Source organism: Cuculus canorus, chromosome 1, assembly GCF_017976375.1.
Source record: "Cuculus canorus isolate bCucCan1 chromosome 1, bCucCan1.pri, whole genome shotgun sequence".
Taxonomy (NCBI): Eukaryota; Metazoa; Chordata; class Aves; order Cuculiformes; family Cuculidae; genus Cuculus; species Cuculus canorus.
The window spans coordinates 43,843,647-43,865,612 of NC_071401.1; the positions used below are offsets into that span (position 1 = coordinate 43,843,647).

The following is a 21,966-nucleotide window of genomic DNA, read 5'->3' on the forward strand; positions in this document are numbered from 1 at the left end:
AGCTTGCTCTGGAGGGCAAGGCTTAGTGTTAATTTCTTCTCTCATAACTGAGAATTCCAGAATCATTAGCCTCAATAATTAGAAAAATATATATGAAAAGATAAGGGATGAGAGAGCTTTCAGAGCCAATTGCATGTTTGGTTGTTGCCTTAATATCACTATGTTTGTAAATTATCTCTAGACACTGAGCAACACTGCATTTGTTTTTCAGCACAGCTTTCCTGGTCTCAGCTTTCTAATCTGGAATATTTTTATAGTATGAGAATAGCAAGGGTGACCATCCACTTAGCCATATGAGGTAAGACCAACATCATTCACAAGTTTTCACTCTCCTTTATATGAGTCTTCCCTGTGCTTGTATGTCATACTGGTGATCAAAATCCTTAACCTTTTAGTCACACATTGCAGATATTTAGAATAAACTGGTAACAGAAAGCAAGATTGAGAAGGAAATTTTTCTCTTCTCTCTCCCAGTCCTGTCTTTAAGCATCCTAAGCCTAAGAATCAAAAAGAAATGATCCAATAGGATCAAGAGGACACATCCCATATATATGATTCCTGATCACAGGCATAGAGTATTTAACTTTATCTTACTTTTGAGTTCTGTCCGGTGGAAGTAAAGGCAGTAAATCGTAGATAAGATGATTTCTCAAGTATCCTCTCTTTCTGAAAGAAGATACAATATGGGGCTTAGTCATGAAATTACAACAGGAAAACTATCTCCTTTTCATGCATGCAGCCTGTAGGTTGTCTGTCAAAAAAAGGAAATTGTGTTGCAAGTAATAAGTACACGTTAGTTACAATCTAATATGGTGGATACTTACCAAATGGAAGGTTTTTCCTTAAGACTGAAAGCAATGGGATCCTTGAACCCACCATCAGCCAAGATGTTTTTGTTCCCACCCCTGAGCTTCTCAGGTGACAGAGACTTTTTTTCTCCCTGGCATACATTACAGTTCACTTAATCACAGTGATGAATCACAAAATCATAGAATGATAGTATCATAGAATGGTTTGAGTTAGAAGTGACCTTAAAGATTTTCTAGTTCCAACCCTCCTGACACGGGCAGGAACATCATCTACTGGATCAGGTTGCTCAAAGCCCCATCCTACCTGGATGAGCACCTCCAGGGACGAGTTGTCCATGAATATCCCGGCAACATATGTCAGTGCCTCAAGACCCTCACAGTAACAATTTTCTTCCTAATTAGCTAGTCTAAGTCTCCTTTCTTTCAGCTTAAAACCATTCACCTTCATCCCATCCTTGCACTTCTTCATAAAGGGCCCTGCCCCAGTGTTCTTGCAGGTCCCCTTTAAGTACTGGAAGGCTGCTATAACGTCTCTCCAGAGTCTTCTTTTCTCTAGGCTGAACAACCCCAACTTTCCTCATACACAAATAATGGCATTTTTTAAGTGCTGGGATTGTCTGTGAGTGATTTTACCAACACCAGGTACACTGGAAGGAGAGTTGCAAGCACTTTGCTGACCAGGTGCTGCTCTGGAAGAGCATTGCATGGAGTCCAGGCACACTTCGGCCGTGCCCAGCGGAGCAGGTGGCAGCTGTTCATCTGTCAGTGAAATCACTGAAATGTATTCCACTGTTCTCCTCCTCATGAAACCCTTCTTATATACCCAATCCCACTTCGTAACTAATGAGCTTAATGGCTGAGGTGGATTGAATCCCTGCAGGAGGCCTTTAAGTGCATCTCTCTGTCCATTGAGTGGGCACTTGAGGAAGACAGCTTCACCAAGCACTGAAAACTGAAATAGAAATATATAGCACCATCCTGTGATACACACCTTTCTCTCTGCAACCACGCTGTTCTCACCTTGAACATGGTCCAAAATGACTACCTAAAACTAAGAACAGGATTGGCTACTTGGCAATTGCAAGTTTCAGAACCTGAGATTTAGAATTATAGAATCATAGGGTGCTTTTGTTTGGAAGAGGCCTTTACAGGTGATCTAGTCCCACCCTCTGCAGAAGCAGGGACATATTCACCTCAATCAGGTTGCTCAGAGTTCCATCCAATCTGACGTTGAATATTTCCAGGGATGGGGACTCCACTGCCTCCCTGGGCAGCTTGTGCCAGTATTTCACCACCCTCATTGTGAAGTTTCTTCCTCACATCCAGCCTAAAACTACCCTCCCTTAGATTTAAACCATTACTCCTTGTCCAGTCACAACAGGCCTCACTAAAAAGCCTGTCTCTATTTAAAGCACCTTCCTTCAGGCGGCCTGTTTTAAGAGAGATTTACTGGATTTGCTGCCAGAGGCAGATTGACTAGAAAACTCCTGGGATTTTTGTGCTATAGATCAGGCTGGTTTTGGATTATCTTCTCCTTCCTTTAATTTAACAATAATATTGATAAATTTGCTTAAATTTATAAAATTTATTACATTTGCTTCCAGAATGGAGGAAGATCAACATTTGATCTCTAAAAGCAGAGCTCCTCACTGGACTTAAAAGGCTGGTGAACAGGACCAAATACAAGGACAATAAGTTAAGTGCTACTTCTATTTTTTTTTCACATTCATTGCACAGTAAATAGTTTTATCAGTGCAGTATATGAGATTATCTTGACAATTTGCACATTTGCATCACGTAGGTCTTTTTATTATTACCGGTTTGTAGGCTTACTACCAGTGCAGCTGAAGGAAATTCTGTGAAGGTCACATAAACCACCCTAGGACCACTTCTTCCCCCACATCTATGGTAGTTCAAGTACTTCACAAACAATTTTGCTGAGTCTCTTGTTAACTCTACCACAGAGGTTCTGATTCACGTGTCTTTTCCACTGGTATTTTATCTTTTCCACCTGAGAATTTCCTGTGAGGAAAGATGCCACTGCAGAAAAATTCACTAGCTACTGCGTCACCTTTCTACTCATCTTTCCACATAGTAGGGAAGGCAAAAAATAGGTAAGGAGTAGGGGAACATTTTCACAGCAACATTTTTACTTGGCTTTGGATCTGCTGTAATATTATCTAGAGGAGCAGCCACTCCTTCCTCCAGTCTTTACTTCTTGTGAGCTGAAGATGCAAAGCACTTCATTGTTTTGAGAACTTCAAGAATGGGAAAAAATAGGTCACACTGAGTGTAAAAGAAGAATATAGCTAGAGCTGGCATGAAAGAATTCATTCTATCTGTGTAAGGAAGATGATAATTGTATATAGAGAAGATAACGTTTTAGAGAATTGCTTCATCTCATTATTCTATTGAACCATATCCAGATCATTACAGTCCTGTCTAAAGAGAAATCCTTGTAGCTTGAAATGACAGGAAATTTTAAACAAGAAACTATTAATAGGTTATCAAAGAGATGAAGATGGGCTCTGTTTAGGCTACGCTGTGACTACAGCTCCGAGTGGAGGGAAGACAGTGGGTTAAAATTAGCAGTGTGTGTCTTTCACACATACCATCTCCTTTCATTCAGGCATACAGAGTTGCTGGTGAAGGAGCTAAATTATCTCTTGGAACAGATGAGAACAAATCCCTATTGCCCTGAGCTTACAACAGTCACAATAAATGCACAATGTCTTGTGTAGCAGTCTCAGTACCCTGACAATATCATGATATTCCCTTCATTTATTGCCACATTTTATTGCTGAGATTCTTGGCTGCTGGCAATCTAGGAACACTAATGGAAATGCGGAGTTCTGTCCTGGTCCTACAGTGCTAATTCCCAAGCCTTTCATTTTGTATTTGAACAGTTTTTTTCCTGGTTAATTAACTTCATTCAATTTTTTCAGTTACTTAATTCAAATTTCCAAAAGCCTTCAAAACTGCCAGTAACAAAATCAATTTTATTAGACAAATGGTTTGAGAAGATACCACATCTTTCAGGAGACAGCAGTGAGGTTGATAGATAAGTCCATCAAAGTTGGAAATAACAATACAGGACAAATCAAAAAGGTTTGTATAAATGCTTTGCTGAGGAGAAAAGTATCATAAAGGAAACATAAAATCAAGCTCTCATGAACCATATCCACATAAATTTGTGTAATGCATTTCCAAAACACTGTAATGTGAGTGTGTATTTATTATCCCATAGGATTTCCTGTAAAACAGCGTAAGTCCCCGAAGCAATGGGCCCTTTTATTATGGAGGCAGGGACAGGCCTTTGGAATACAGTAAGGATTAGAAAGAGAATAAATTACACCTACATTCCATCAAGATACTCAACCTACCAGAGAAACATATTATGGGATAGGACAGTTCTGCCACGAACAGTGGAGCTAAAAGTATTGGCACCACTGCCAAACGAAGAGTCTGTGATGGCTTTATAAAGAGCAATTTCTATTTAAACAGTAAGCTAAGGAGAGTCCCACTTTCCTTCCTACTATTAAAAAATCATGTTGCACTTCCCAGGGCATAGAAGTTTCTCACATAAACCATTAAAAATCTGCATCAAAAATGCTGTCAACATTGTGTCAGAGAAAAGAGTTATTTGATTTCATGGTAGAATTGTGCACATGAAGATACTTCACCCTCGAGGAAAGCCAGACTGTTAAATTTTAAAATGAGAATTTCCTTTCAGGCGTGCTGTGTTTCCTTGTAAACACGCTAGACCACTTCACTAGCTCGCTAACTACCTAACTGTATTTTTCTAGAGGCATTTAATTTAAAAGTTCTGTCAAGCAATGACATGACGCTTGAGTGTTTTATTATGTACAACACCCTTTCAACAAACAGCATCCTAACTCACCTTGTAGAATCAAGCAATGTAGTGAGTTAAATAATAAATACTAGCAGCCTGAGTCAGAAATTAAACAATAAAAACTAAATGAAAGAAATGTTAAAGATCTAAGTGAGGGAGGTTGTCTTTGAGCCCTTGTAATTAAATACTCAGTCACCTGAAGGAACATGTGTGACTTCAAGGAAATTCTGCTTTTCTCATCCTTAATGACATACTGTATTGATGAGATGAACTTATAAGTAGGAATTTTCTGAAAGTATGAAAGGGAATCAGAGACATAACATGAAGAAATGTCATCTAGCCACCAGTGGCTCAGAACGCTATCCCCCCATCAAGCAGCTAAATGACACTTTCCTTGTGCTGCCTACTGTGAATAAAGATACCAACTGCAGGTGCAATGTCAATATTTACATTCAGGATACTTCAGAAGTAAGGTGCACAGGGTCAAGTATTAAATAAAGACATGAGGTTTGTCTGGCACCTTGTTGTCGATAGCTGACAGCTTTGCCCTGTCAACATAAAGGAACAACAGGCAAACCTCTAGAAATCCACACAAGAAACACTGTCTCCACTCTGAAAGCCAAAAGAACAAATCCAGTTCCAGATTTGAGGCTTTAAACTAAAGAGAATCAATCTTTAAAAAGAGAGTAGATTTCTCTGAACTCCATTGGGCTGCAGACCAGCAACCTTATCATTCAGTAGGTTTAAGAATGACTCCTTCACAACTGTTGCTATTAAAATAAAGTAAATGATCAATATTGTGTAGAAATAGTACTTCTGCTCTTTCACATCTCTTTGTAGGGGGAAGCCTAAAACATACTGAAAACAATCTAACTTTTACACAAAGAACTTTAATCTACAAACACATGTAATCAATTAAGGCTGAATATCTGATTTGAGACAACCTTAAAAGCTTCAAATCATGCTCAAATATTATTTAAATTTAGAGGATCTAACAAGACTATTTATTTAATCTTTAGATTTGCCTGTTGCTATAACGATAACATATGATGGTGTGGTTTTAACTTTTCTGCACCTATTTGCAGACTGCTAAATAGAAAATGCACTTAGTGATGCATTTTCCAGTGAGATGTTTTCTCTGCTACTTGAACTACATCATTAAAAAAGGAGCATTGCAAAATTTTAAAACATTTATAGCAGAATTCAGTGAAGTTCACCATCAGACACCACAATGTCAGCCTCCAGAAATACTGTCTTTTTGTAAAACTGTAGCATTTTCTGTTTCTACCTCTAGGCAGATGCTCAACTTTCATATTCTTCCTTTCTTCCACTTTCTCCTCCTAATCTACTCCATCCCAGGTTGACAGGATCCTCTGAGTAGATGCAGCTGCAGTTTTTTCCAAGGCCATGCTGTCTGGAAATTTGGATGACCGTGGAGACTCATTCTGCCTTTAATACTTAAAACCCAATTATTGCCTTTCATCTCTATCCCACAGTTTCTACGAAATCTCTCTGCTCAGATCATCCCCTTGGTTGACAGCAAATCATTGCATATCACACTGATCTATTAAGATTACTGGAACAGCTGAGTTCTGCTCTTGATCCTTTCACAGGACTGAAATGTGCTGGGAGGGAGTCTGCCCTATGTGACCACTGATCTTGAACAGCCAAGATGGAAATGCACACTGATCTGTACATTTCAGTGTTTTCAAATCCATGAAAAAAGATTTCTCATGAAGAATTCAATGAGAGTTCTGCTTGCTGGATTTCTGTTTCTGGATTCACAGAAAGAAATTGTAACTATCAGAAGTCAAATGGATGAAAGCTGATAGCCATAGTTTCGTATGCATCTCCTTATTTGATGTTTGAACGCATCTTATATCACAGTGCACAATCGCATCCTGCTGTTAGAGCTACTGCTTAAACAAACACATTACCTGCTTTATTGCATGGTTGGAAGCAAAAGGAATAAGTTAGTAGCTATAAGTTTGGTAGTGCATTCCGAAGACACTGCTTGAGTTTTAAAGGCTTCACATTTTTTGCCTGATTTTTGACTTGCCTTAGCCTCTTCTCATGTCACACAGCTGGTTTCTCACTTTTCTCAGGATATATGAGGGATCCTTGGTCCTCTTCAGTTCTACAAGAAAAAACTGGTGTCATGTACCTTGTTCTGGCCTGTATTGCACCAAATGATGTCATCGACATACAAAAGCTTAGGACACATGACAAGGTAAGTAATTTGTAAAAACAAAAGCTTAGGACACATGACGAGGTAAGTAATTTGTAAAAACTAGAAACAAATGGCATCTTATTTGTTATCATACTAAGAAAAAAGTCAGACCTGGCAAAGATTAATTTCATCTTTTATACCTAACTACAACAAAATGGAAATGCATCTTAGAAAGGAGAGACAGTTAGAAAGGGGTTCTGTGATGCAGTGAAAGACCAAGTTTTGCTCTTTCGATACCCTTTCACCTTCCTATTGCCCTGGAGATTTATTCTTGTGAGGGTTGAAAGTAATAGTGAAAAGATGGAAATTTTGGTTAGCACAGAAGGCAGATCAAATGTGGGAATTCTCCTTCTAACTAGAAAGGAATTAAACTCTTACACTGTTGCTCTTGCTATGCATAAATTACACACAGTTTCTAAGTATATTCATCTCCTTTTAGATTTCTTAGGTTATTGTTACATTTGAGAGAGGCTCTGAATCTTTGAGTCTGCTCAAAAGAGTAGGAGCAAGAGGGCTTCCACATCAAACAACGGAAATCCTCATGACAAAAATTTTTTGCTTAATTTCAACTACTCAGCAGACATTTGGAACATCTGTGTGAGGTGTAGGTAGCCTCAGTGACTTCAGTGCAACCCCACAAATAAAAAAGCATGGTTTTAGCAGATGAAATCATTGACATATAGAAAACAAACAGGGATGTAAATAGGTCTCAATTTGTTTCTCACTGAAAGCATAGAGATGGCCAGATATGGAGGAGAAAAGAGAATTGTTCCATCTGGAGGACAAAAGTAAAAACTAGAACTGACCAAGAACTACAAAAATATTCTCAGGTCCAGATTTACCACACTGCCGGAAGACCTTAACTTCTGCTTGTTAACATTGCAAAGTGAAGTACATGTGATGTGCCTGTGATTTCTAGGCAGCAATACACTCAGAGGAGGACTTGTAGCTGCAACTCCCCCCAGGATGCCTGTTGTCCAGGAGACTCAGACAAATGACAATCACACAGCAGATATGCAGTAAGTTCAATATATCTATGACAAACCGGCCCTGATTCACACCCTGTGCAGTCAGTCTGCACTTCTGCATATCAGTTAACCCATCTTCTCCATACCGTGCTATGTTGATGCTTTGCATGTGCACAGTGAATCTCGTAAGACCCATATTGATGTCCTTTCTGAGTCTGTGAGCAGCTGTTACGAAAGCTAAAACATCCCACAAAAGCCTCTGAGCAATAAAATTTTAGGATATCCAGGAAGGGAAATTCTCACCCTCCCTGTGATCCTATAAGATTGTGCAGTAAGGAAGGAAAGAGCTAAGCTACCAGAAAGAGGGAAGTAAAAGGAAACTTCATGCAGAGTTTAGACCACAGACTTCAGTGGAGCAGGAGCTAAGCTCCAAGTGCAGCTCTCTCAAAGCTTCATATATTTTACATTGCATTTTCTGTATCTGAAGACAAAAAGTGTCTGGCAGTTGGAGTGAGAGCTCTGTCTTTCACCCGCTGACTAAGTGGTCAGATCTTGTCTGCTTGTGCAAACTAGATCATTAAACTTTTTTTATTTATCTATTTTAAACTCACTCTCACATATCATTCTCTGTCCTATCCAAATTATATTGCATGCAACATGATAAGATGGATGCAGAGTCTCTTTATGTAATCTGAATGACTAATAAAAAAGCACTTACTCTCTACAGTGTCTTGTAGGTGACAAGTAAAATTGCAACTCTAATTGTAACGCATCTGCAAAGGAGGGAGAACTTATTCTTTGTCTTACAGATTCAAGAAACTACTACTAATGTTTAGTTAATGTTTCAGAATTCTTTGTTGCTCCAAAGTGCTAAATTAGTGTGACACTGCAGTGTTTCTGTGAAACCTTTTCATGCAATTTTAGCTAAACTGTAACACCATCTTTGGCTTGTATTTGGCCAGCACAGAGAATTTGTATAGCTTACTGTGTCACATGAACACAATAACAAGCTTGTATCAAGAACAGTGCTGCTTCTTTCTTCTGAAGAATTAGCGCAATGTCATTTCTTGATAACTACGAATTATTAGACCTGCAATTTTCTCATTGTGTTTATTCCCAATTGCTTCTTAATCCCTTGCACTGCTGCTGTTCTTTTTTAATGGAATAATGGTTTAATCTTCCACACTTTAGGTTCCAGCTAACAATGACATTTCTTTAAGGAAATTAATAGCTTTGAGTTCTGCATCTCAGGTAATAAAAACCTTAGCAACCTGAGATTTCTGGTATTAACTTCAGTTACATTTTCTATTCCTGAGGGAAAAAAAAAGATGATTCATGTTCATGTGAACATTCTGAAGTTTCTAAACAGTGTTTACCATGTATAGATAAGTCATTATATTTCCAATTTTTTGGAGTTTCTCAAAGACCATTATACCATGACACAAATTACAGTAACTCCAGTGTTATTGCTTTTTTCCAGGAGATGTTGTGATTGCAATGGAATTGTCATTATTTTGGCTGGCCATTAGCAATCTAACTGACATAAATTATGAAGATATATCTCCTTGAAGAATCACTTACATGTAAATTCTTTACTCAATACTTTAGTAGGTTCACCGAGGAAAGGCAAAAAAAGCCAATTTCTTGACCTACAAGGGATCTGTAGAGCTCTCCAGTAGCTGAAATATGTTTCATGGACCCTCACATAATCCTTTCCACGTGCAACAGGAGAAGGAAAAACATCCACAAGGAGCCTTCTCTGTCTTATCACTTACATATCACTGCATAACCAGCCAAACTCTTGGACACAGAAGCTTGGCACCACTTCTAAATCTTAACCTCACCCTTCTATAACCCATGGGAGGTACAGCTTGAAGGAAGACCCAATAGGGATTAAATACATCTGATCCTTAGGGAGAAATTATATGAGATTATTACTAGTTTCTCGTGGCACCTGGGATTCCAGGTCTGTATACTTTGTTATGAAGCCCACAGTCTGCTGTCACAGTAAGCCCCAATGTCTCAGCTTTTATTCTAACAAAATAAAGAGCAAAATCTTCAAAAAGCAGAAATCAGAACACGAAAATTTACCAAGCATTTTTTTCCTATGAATTTGAATCTTAAGGTTGATTGGAAGTTAAGATAAAATGGTTTTGTTCCTATTTAAAGCATTCACTTTTTTTTCCCTAATGGATTCACTGCTGTCTAGTAATATATATACTTGTTCTGAAGCTTTTCTGTTGTTGAGGGCTAGTACAGGGTCTCCTTTCTCAGACATCTGTAAGTCTTACAGATGACTATTTTCCACAGCTTTTCACTCAAATCCAGCTGAAATGGTCATTGAGCTCAATGTTCAGAAGTTAAGGACAACCAGAGAGTGTAAGCCTGATTTTTTAAGAATAAAGGTAAGAATAATAGCATTGTTTAATGTTGTATAAAAAACTGTGAAAATAGCGATACTATCAGCCAATTAAAATGTTTCCATGAGTAGCAGAAAAGTCAATAATTAGGAACTTTATTTCCTTTCAGGTTGTGTTAGCAGGAGAAAAAAAAAGATACTTTCCTTGCAAATTTCAAACAGATTCTTCTTTCCTCTTCAGATGTTCTCACTGTGAAGAACAAAATGTTTAACTTTCTTTTTATCTCTTCTGTAGTGCAATTATGCATTTAGAGGAAAAATAAAACCACCTTTGGTTCTCTGAAAACTTATATTTTTATGACAAGTATAGGACGTTGAATCGAATACAAAATTGATTAAAAAGGAAAGAATGGTACTGACGATGACATTTATTTGGTTCATTAGAATCTTATTCTGTGTGGTTGATCATTGAGCTGTCAGTTTATAGCAACAGAAAATTTGGCCTGATCCTCTAGCTGAAGAGTGTATTAATTGCTTATCATAAAAGCCAGTATCTTAATTTTATTCACAATGACGGGAAAATGTTGACTTTCAGAAGACTTCGTAATTAAGCATTAACAACAGAGGTTTCCTTTGCAGCTAAAAATTAAAATGTCTTACCACATCTGGGAACATTCTGAAAGCAGTTAAATCTTTTATCTGTAGTTGGTGATGATATAGGTAATAAAATTTACATAAGAAAAATCTTTTAGATGTTTTGATACTTTTCAAGTTTCTGCTTAAATGTCCAGCTATACATGACTACATGCTCACCAGCAGAAGAGCATCAATCTCAGATGATTTACTAGATTACAGAATTGTGCAATACCATCTCACTCCCTGCAATATCTATCACTGAATCTGAGTAGTATTCAATAATTATACAATTCTTTTCTCTGTTCTAGTGTCATTAGTTCTACCAAAAAGACTGTGACATTCATAGAAATGCCATTTCCGTTACTTCACAGTTCTGCAATATATTGCAAATTGCAGCCAGCAGTTTTCTGGAAATGTCAGATTTCCTGTTTCTGCAACATATTGTAGCAGGCTGAATTACAATGCCAGAGATGGGAAAAGCTGGCCTGTTTCTCATATGTGGAAAAAAAATCCATTGCTAGAAGCAACTAGACACTTGTCTGATAATCTGTAAAATATCTTCACAGTTATTAGTTCGTTTGAAATAGAGAAGAAACCTGTGATTCAGATCAAAATATTTCACAACCAGGAAAGATTTCTTGGATGTAACATAGTTGGACTGACTGTGTTCAGTACTTTTTGTTCTAATAACAGTATTTCCTTTTGGTTGACTATTAACATTTACAATAATTTCCCATTTTATTTCTATATGGCTCAGAGAGTTGGATGCTTAGTTATTTGAGTGTAAAGACCTGTAAGAAGCCTATAAAGGTGGCCTTCAGTTGTTCTATCCTTTCTTCTGCAATGACAGGATTCAATAAAGCAATAACTTGGTTAGAGATCCATATACCCACCCTAGTCTTTGCCTGTCTCTCCAGCCTCTAGTCAGATACTGAATTGTATCTTTGTGTCCATTAGGTACTGTGCCAGAAACACCAATGAAATGCAGAAATAGAACAGGAATTGATGTACTACTCTTCCACAGTTAAATTTTCATGGAGCTGGGGGGGGGGGGGGAAACCCTGTTAATAATTAACAAAACAACCAAAGGGAAAAACTTGAAGACATATTGTTTGTAAGACAAACGCTAGCAGGAACGCTTGAGCCTGGCTGTGTGGCTAAAATGACTAAATATTAACCAGCATGTAAGTATCATTCAACTCTTGAGATTGCTCCAACCTTTATTAGATGACTAGCTTTGGGGTCAAACATCCTTTAATTCTGTAGAAAGAAGCATAGGCTTGCCACAAAGTCCTCCCTGATGTTTCTGGAATTACAAGCGGAAGGATTGGGAGGTTCATAAGTCTTGTTACAATAACAGTGCTATTGCAAAGGAAAAAAAATCCATAATTCTACACAACCCATCCAATACTAAGGCCTCTGCCCTGAAATTAGTAGATTTTTTTTCAGATTGTAATAAAATATTGAGGTGAATTATTTAAAGACTGTGTGATTTTTACATGGAAGGCTTGAAAATAAAGAAAGTAACTGTCTTGTGACATCCTAGATAAGCAGTGAGGTGAAAGAACAGGACTTAAGCTAAAGATTTACTAAAAATAAGAGACCATCATATAGAAATCTTACGAGTGATTTTATGAGTGAGCAACAGAATATCACTGCACTTGCCTGACTGGACTTTCTTATGTCTTGGAAATAATGTTTATGAAAACTATCATACTGTTTCAGATAGTTATAGTTAACTCTACATTCAACACACCTCTTCTTTCTATCCTACACTGCTCCAAGACAACTTCTTCCTTAGAGTTTGTCTGACCTTGAAGATACAACATTGTTTCCATCAATGTCTTTTGATCCTGAACAGCATCTGTCAAACTAAACAAGTTAAGCTCCATAAATCTGAAACAGCAGCTCTAGCTTTTCAGATACACAGGATCTCATTCACTCTGAAAAACAGGATTATACCTAATACAGCTTTGCATCAAGCTAAAAATAAAAAAGCTCAAAGATATCCATTCTTTTACCTTCTGATAGTACAACTGAGCAACAAGCTTATTAATTTTACAGATAAGAATCACTCAGGGGCTGACCATTGAAGTCAAAGAAAAGTCTCTCTGTAACATCATGTGCTCTTGGGGCAGATGCCTACCCACTCTTGCAAAACAGTGTATTCCCTATATAGATGCCTTCTATTATCGAAAACTAACTCATACAACTCTACATCTGTGTCCACCTGACATCAGGGAAGAAAAAAATCCAAAATGCTAGGATGAATTTGAATGGTTGTGAAACAGTGAAATAAATGAACTTTAAATTTCTGTGTCAATGCTAGCAGTAACTCAATACCAGTTGAGAGGAAGACTTAAGGTTCACAGCAATACACATAACTGGAATCAGTGCCCACTGATACATGGAAGTTTGAGGGGGAAGTTAATTGGAGCAATAAAACAATTGAATGCTGATTCAAAAAGAGAGAAAGTCTGTTCATTCAGCTCATGTCCAGAATGCTTAACAGTTACTTAACTGTGATACATGATGATAAAACCTGGGAATTAAAAAGATATGACTACTGACTCCCTCACATTTATCAGCATCTCTGCTGTATTATACAGACTTTGCTCCTCCAGTAGGTCTCATAGCATTAGTCAATGTATTTGCCACTGTTTTACCACAGACTATTCAACTGCTGTTGAAGCAAGTCAAATATTTATGTTTCTTGTCTGTTTGGTGTGCAATGTCATTTGAAATTATTTTGATGATCACCCATTTCAATGCCAATTTTCCTTCCCTTTGCATCGAGTATCCCCAGATTCTGGTTCTCATTATGACTGGTCATGACTATTCTTGTGTTAGAGAACTATGAACTGGAGTCACCAAAGAGTTTGTCTGGAGATTTCACAGTGGGCTTATGCATGCAAAGTTCATTGAAGTCATATTTTAAACAAAGAGACAAAGAAGACAGGGAGAATGCAATATCTCACCCATGTATGTAGACAAAAATAAAGTATGAAATAACCATCATAAAACTGGAAAGAAAGTAGAACTATGAGTTAAATCCATCTCTCATGGATTTTAATCCATTATCTTAACCATAATGTTATCTTTACTCCAAATCTGATATTCACAATTTCTACTTTCATCTGAACAGGCAGCCTTTCTGCAAGAAGATCTGTAGAGAGTCATAATCTGCCAAAAGTCCTGCACTGTTATCTTTTTCAGTTTGGATGTGGTTTTCCTGGGTTTGTGCATCCTTGAAGGTTACCCAAAGATGGTGTGTTTTTTTCTAAGGTAAAAGGTATTTGAAAAGTAAAAATTCCAGTTCCTGAGAATGTTCTGGAAAAGCCAATTGCAATTCAAACCTGTTTCTGTGGAGACTTCATGAAGCATGGCTCTTCTGGCTATTTATGGCTTCCTAAATATATTTTTCATTTCTGGGATAAGAGAGATCATGCTCAATTCTAGTATGATTGCTTATTTCTGGAAATAAACTCTGTGAAATCTACAGCCAGTTTAATATTCATCATCCCATCTGCTTACCAACACAGTTTTCCTTGAACATGTTGTTCCATTGCTCATGTCCATTCACAGGCTTGCACCAGCTTGGACACATCTCAGGCACAGCTTGAGGAATCTGTGTTCTCTCCCATGACACAGTCTCTTAGTGGATCTGACTGACATTTGCTGTCTGTGGGAGTACATCTTCTCCACCAGAAGAGCTTTTATGATGACTACCTGTCATGGATCAGTGAAACAGAACAGGACACAGAGTCTTCCAGCCAGCTCCAACAGACCCACTGCAGGGAACAGCTGAAATCATCAGCCAAGGTTGTGGTGCCTCTGTGAAAGCATTTTTAAGAAATGGCAAAAACAATGGACAAGCGAGCAGTGAGATAAACAGTAGGAAAAACAGCCTTCCAAGAACTACGGTCAGATAAGAAGGTAGTGGAGATGTTCCATGGTGCAGCCTTTGTAGGAGTCATGGGTTAAAGCCCGTGTAGGATCCACATCAGAGCAGATTTTTTTCCTGCAGTCCATGGAGAGCCCACACTGAAGCACAGGAAAAAAAATGAGGAGAAAGGAGCAGCAGACAGAAACTGCTATGTACTGACCATAACTCACCACTCCCATCCCCCCTCAAAGGGGTTGATGGAGTCTAGGAAAATGAAGAGGAAAAAACCAGGAGAAGTCTGGCCAGGAGGCTGCCTAGAGGAGAAGGACCTGGGGGTGTTTGTTGACAGCCAACTGAACATGAGCCAGCAGTGGGCCCAAGTGGCCAAGAAGGCCAATGGCATCTTGGCTTGTATGAGAAATGGTGTGACCAGCAGGTCCAGGGAGGTTATTCTCCCTATGTACTCAGCACTGGTGAGACCACACCTTGAGTATTGTGTTCAGTTCTGGGCCCCTCACCACAAGAAGGATGTTGAGGCTCTGGAGCGTGTCCAGAGAAGAGCAACGAAGCTGGTGAGGGGGCTGGAGAACGAGTCTTATGAGGAGCAGCTGAGACAGCTGGGGTTGTTTAGCCTGGAGAGGAGGAGGCTGAGGGGAGACCTTATTGCTCTCTACAACTACCTGAAAGGAGGTTGTGGAGAGGAGGGAGCTGGCCTTTTCTCCCAAGTGACAGGGGACAGGACAAGGGGGAATGGCCTGAAGTTCTGCCAGGGGAGGCTCAGGCTGGACATCAGGAAAAAATTTTTCATGGCGAGGGTCATTGGGCACTGGAATAGGCTGCCCAGGGAGATGGTTGAGTCACCTTCCCTGGAGGTGTTTAAGGGACAGGTGGGTGGGATGCTGAGGGGCATGGTTTAGGCAGTGTTAGGAATGGTTGGACTCAATGACCCAGTGGGTCCCTTCCAACCTAGTGATTCTATGACTCTATAATTCTATGAAAGGTGTAATTTTAATGTTTTTTTTTTGTTTCCCACTACCTGAATTAGTAATTAAATACGTATTTTAATTGGCAGTAAGTTAAGTTTTTCTTCCCCAGGTTGAGACTGTTTTACCCACAATGGTAATTGGTAAGCAATCTCCCTGTCTTTGACTCAACCCATGAATTTTTCATTACTGTCCTTCCTATTTCTTCCTTCCATCCTGCTGAGGAAGGGGCAAGTGGCTGAGGAAGTATTTGCTTGCTAGCCCATACAAAGCCACCACAGAAGGAACAATAACGGGACCAAAAGAGACTGAGGGCATCACCAATGTCCATGAAGTCCCTGAAGGAGCAGATCGTTAAAAAAAGACACTCAAATTATCCTAAGAACTGAACAATGGCCTCTGTCAAATTAAAATCTAGAGAATCAAAATCAAGAAGGCATTGTTTACTGCCAGGTAGGCTCAGGTTGAAAGTCTTTTTAAGGCCAAATCTGATGATTACATTAATCCTGAACACGTGAACAAGACACAAGCCATGTTTGTTAGACTTTCTGTACCGTATAGAGGGCAGGCACATCTGATCAACATCCTGTTTCTGGCACAGCCTATCACCATTGTTTCTTCTTCCAGAAGCCAAAAAATATCATCCAATAAGACAGGAATGAATTATCCATTGTTTCTGCAACACAGAACCAAAAGCCTGTTGAATGAGATGTCCATGATTACAGGCTGGGCAGAGGATAGACAGTAGTCTTGAAAAGAAAGATTTGCAGGTAGTGGTGGATGAGAAGATCAACATGAGCCAACAGTGTGTGACCAGCAGCTGGAGGGAGGTGATTCTCCCCCTCTACTTACACTCCTGTGAGACCTCACCAGGAGCACACTGTTCACTGCTGGCATCCTCAGCACAGGAAGGACAGGGATCTATTAGAGAAAGTCCAGAGGAGGACCACAAGGATGATTAGAGAACCTCCCATACAAGGAGAGGCTGAGAGAGATGGGATTGTTCAGCCTAGAGAAAAGTAGGCTCTGGGGAGACTTTCTAGCAGTCTTTCAATACTTACAAGGGGCTTACAGGAAAGCTGGAGAGGCGCTCTTTATTGGGGAGTGCAGGGATAGAATGAGGGATAATGGTTGTAAAACGAAAGAGGGGAGATTCAGAAAAGAATTTTTTAGAAGGAATTTTTTCCTGTGAGGGTGAGGAGGCACCAGAACAGGTTGCCCAGAGAAGTCATGGATGCCCCATCCTTGGAGGTCTTCAAGGCCAGGCTGGAAGGGTGGGGGGGTTGGAATTGAATGAGATTTGTGGTCTCTTTCAGCTGAAACCATTCTATCATTCTATGATTCTCTGAAACTAGCACAATGGGGACAGGATACAACAAACAGTCTCGCAAACAGAACTCGAATATCTTTGAGGCCTCTTCAATATACTATTAAAACCAACAGTGAACCATAGCTTCCAACATTTAATTGCTTTCGGAAGGCTCTTAGACAAGACGCTGATGAATGTCTCACGGGGCCTCTGTAATATAATGTTGTTGTTAATTCTATGTTTAAATATTTCAAAGATGTTCAGCAAAAAGATTAAGTATTTCAATGGTAATAGGTAATTTATTTGTTCTGAAGGTACTTTAATTTGGTTGTATTCTAATTTCAGACTCCTGTCAGCCATAGATTTCTTTGGGATACCAGTAAGACAAATAAAGCTCTTGACCAAATGAGACTTATAAATCAAAATGTGTGTAATAAACTGCAGGCTTTTGCTACCAGTTTTCCTCAGCATTAGAAAGAATAACTTTGAGGTTTGCTTCTGGGAAACACTAACTAGAATTTAAATAAAGAGATAAACTATAGCTCCCAGAGAAGGAACTTTTCTAAAGTAAAGGGAATGATTGGCAATGTCTGAATTTTTGTTACATCAATAATAATAATAATTTGGATCAGAGAGACTTTTATTATCATGTATTTAATGAATAAAATACATCGCTTATTTGCACTGGTAAAGGGATGGCATCCGCTATCCTTATATAGATTAATATAAATCTCATTCTCCACATTTTTCAGTTTTTATTGACACAGTGAATAGAATAAGGTATTGTTCATAATAGGGGTTACTTTATAATTAGGAGTGGAACTAATTTTCTGAAGAATAAACCACAAAAAATAACGATGATTGCAAATGTTCAGAAAGATGAAAATGTTTGATTGCTTTGGGAAAAAAACAATCACTATGTTTGAAAAGAATAACAGGATAATCAAGCAAGTCATGTTTTACTATTTCTAGCACAGAAGGCAATTTATGGATCATCAAACTATTATTTGTGGAAGAAAAAGGAAAAAAATACTTTTATCTGGAGACAATAATCTTGATTCTGTTTTACAATAAAAGTATGTGCAAGCAAGTTTATATTTTTGCCTTTTTTACTGTAGGTATCATTTTAGAATCCCAACTTACTGCTTACAAATATTATTTGCATGTAGCAGTTCAATAAACAGACATCTGGCTGCTAAGTCTGCCTGCTCTTTTAGAGATGCTAAATGAAGCTTTGAGAACTAGTAAATATATGGTTATTATACTTACAAAATCCATAACATGCCAGGTCCTCAGAGTTCGTAAGATTTATCATTTGCGAATAATTGCTTTTGAAGTGGAGGTCAGGAACTGAAGCCAGAAATGAATTGATGCTGGCAATAGTTTGCAAACAAGACTCTCTTGTCGTGCTAACTTGATTGTCCCGGTTGTTATTTCCTTTGGCTTCCTTTTAATATCGTTCTATTAAAGCAACAACAGAGAAAAGACTGATTGGGTTTGCGGAGAGATATTTTCTCATATGAATCCAACATCTTAAGAAAACAGTCTAGGGTATTCAAAATTTTTCACATACATCTGGGGATGCAACTTTATATTCACAGGCATAGTGTGGTTCTACGTGTTCAATAGATCATAGAATAATAGAATCATAGAATGGTTTGGGCTGGAAGGAACCATAAAAATCAGCTGGTTCCAACACCCCTGCCATGGGCAGGGACACTTTCCACTAGAACAGGTTGCTCAAAGATTCATCCAGCCTGGCCTTGAACACCTCTAGCGATGGGGCACCCACGACTTCTCTGGGCAACCTGCGCCAGTGCCTCACCACTCTCACAGGAAAACATGTCCTCCTAATACCTAACCTAAATCTCCCCCCTTTCATCTTAAAAAGGATATGTGAGATTAGATATGTGAGAAATTATTGTAGCATTTCATTTCATTAGAAAATTCAGAAGCAGAATGGCTATAAAGTACTGCCCTCTAAATTCATTCATTTCAGTCATCTATTAGCTAGATGTTTATAAAACAACTGTGGTTACTGAACATAAAAAAGTGAGATGGTAAGCTTTCATTCTTTATTGTTGATCTTTTAGGCAAAACTAAACCTTTGAGAAAACATCAACTCCAGGAAATACCAATGGTCATTCCAGTAAAAGGAAACAAAAAGTATCTAGAGAAAATCACTTCTGATATATACCCGAAGTCTAGTTCTAAGCAAAGAGGAACATATGGAACTAAGAATTCCTTGTTTGCCCCATCAGTATGTTAGCAGTGTAGTTATCCAAATCATTGGTCTAGTTTCTATGCTGTACATTCAGATCAAATTATACAGAAAAATGTTATAAATTCTATGCTTATGATTATTATACTATCAAAGTTACTATTAGCAACTTCTTTCCACTGGAACTATGCTCACCCTCCTAATGGCTGTTTGGGTTGAGTTGATAGTACCAATCTTCTTCCTTCATCAGAATGTGTTTTACAGCATGTCACTACCTCCCTGAAGTCTCATAAGGAGAGGTCCATGTTAATGGAATATTTTCCTTCTCAGTCTTGGTGTCCAACTGGAGTTACTTTTATGTTTTCTCAACAAGGTCACCTTCCAGCTAAAGTCTGAAATTTGTCCAGTAGCATCCTTTAGCCCAGTCTAGCACAAATGATTTTTAACTAGTCCCACCATGACTACCCAGGTTTTTCAGACCTTTGCCACACACAGTGTTCCCAGACATAAAACTCCAAGCAGCCAGGGAAGAGTCATTTCACAACTAGACAGTTACTAAAGCAAGTTAAGGCAAATTTCAGCCAAGGCAAGCAGAAAAAGACCAAGATCCTGCACTGCCAGGTCAACACAAAGCCTGTGGCCTTTCATGAGCAGTGGTAAAAATCAGGTTTACTGTGCTACAACAAAGGGAAACAGTTGGAACAACAAGAAAAATCAATAGTAGAAAGAGCATGCAAAAGCGATTACAGAAAGGGGTTTAGTTTCTCTGAAAAAGGAGAGGTTCATGTAACAGTGTGGCCACAACCAAGTCACGTCATTTGGAATTAATGAATCACTTGAGGTACTGTGTTTAAACAGGAATCCTTCAAAAAAGGTTGAATGATTTTGTAAAGATGATGCCAAAGCATTGTAGAGTCTTTCAAAGTGTGTTTGCAATAAAGATTCCATAGAACTGATGACAAACCGGTGCTCTACAATATGCACAGTTTGTTGGGAATAAAATAATGAGCTTTTTTGGTTTTTTTCTAAAATACGTCAATGCTTTTGGAGTAACAAAGTATTATATTAGAAGCCGTGGATTGAGAAAGGATTTTTCATTACACAGGGGCTTAAAAAATAATTAGAATTTTGCAATGACTTGTTGCAGTTCAAAGATTAGAGTTACAGAAAACTAATTAAGAATATTTTACAGGGGCAACGAAGTAATTTCATGCAGGCCTTTAGCCTCCCTATATTTTAATATCCTTCTTGCATTAATTTCTCACAGTAGACCCTGAGAGTTCAGTGATCTGCATCTGCTTACAGGAGCTCTCACTGGCATGAAGGCAGATTAAATACAATACTCCAACAAATAACTTTAATATTTCAAGACAGTGGTGTTTGTTAAACCTGCGATTAAACATGATAGGAAAGTTTATATTATAGATGTATTTTGTTATAAAATGCCAATTTGCCAAAGTGGAATCTTTAAATAAAAACAGCCTTTTTGATTAGATGCTTTAGAAAAATGTTTCAATATCTAAATCCCTCCAAATAAGTATTTTTTTTATTTTAAAAGCATTTTCTTTTTAGGATTATACTGGGTCATATTGAAAAAAAAAACCAAAAAGCATGAATTACTTATTTTACAATGTAATGAAAAAGAATAATGAAAATCAAAACAAAAGAAGTGTTGATTTATATTCATTGAACATCTTTAGACTGATGATTCATGAATATTTTTTGGCACTTTGAATATTTAAATCCCTATCCAGAATGGGAGCTTCCTGTGAAAAGAAAATATTTTCCTCCCAGTTCTGTTTATGATTGTCCATTGGGAGACTGAACTGTATATTTCTCTGGAGAAAAAAAAAAAATAGGGAAAGATGTTTTCTGAGTTCAGTTATTACTAAAATTTTAACTATCTGCTTTTCTCATCACAATGCGTAATTGCAATGAAATATCTCATTGTGGTGAGAAACCCAGCCAAACCACACCACTCTCGCCAACAGTGATCAGCTTTGATCATTTCTGTCATCTGCTGCAAGGATCTGCTTCTGATTCATCTCTCAGTTTGAGCCACTGGATTAAAGACCAGGAAATTTGGCTAAATCTTCACTTTCTCAATCTGCTTTTTGCTACCTACGTGTCTATATTACACGTGCATGTCAAGTCATGAAGTTTATGCTGTTTCTCAGGCAGCTGAGGTGAAGATGGATACAGGAACACAGTTTTGACTGAGCACATGCCTGTAGTTCCTCTACTGAGAGTGTAATGTATTCTGAACACTACAGACAGTTTCCCATGTTGATGTACTTCTTTAATGTATTGTCACACAAAAAAAAAAAAAAAAGAGAGAAGGAGCGAAAATAAAAACCAAACTTTGGTTGAATGAAGTTGCCAGATCTGGAATACACTGCTCAGCAAACATCATCAGGTTCCAGATCAGCTGGAGAAATACAGGAATTACAAAATTGCAGACGGTCTCCACTTTCAGATTCTTCCCAAAGAAGGAAAACACTTGGATTTGAGCAGGTCTGTATGGAGGGGGCTTCTTGCTGACACAGACATACTTCTTGAGACAAAGGGCGGCAGCTACAGGAAGAAGGTTTGCCAGATGAGGCCAGTTTGGGAAGCAACTCTGGTCTTTAAAAGCCACGTTCAACAGACTACACCAAATTGCTGCCAGTGAAGTTCTGCTCCAATCTAAAATGCACAAAGAAAGAAAAGCTC

General features: G+C 38.3%; 1 long non-coding RNA gene across 1 annotated transcript; it reads left to right on the forward strand.

The window, feature by feature from the left end:
- The first annotated feature begins 228 nt into the window (after window positions 1–228).
- Window positions 229–6,886, forward strand: LOC128854192 (uncharacterized). The gene is made up of 3 exons (XR_008453161.1): window positions 229–298; window positions 2,414–2,504; window positions 6,022–6,886. It is a non-coding gene; the product is annotated as an uncharacterized LOC128854192 (long non-coding RNA).
- Window positions 6,887–21,966: the final 15,080 nt, after the last annotated feature.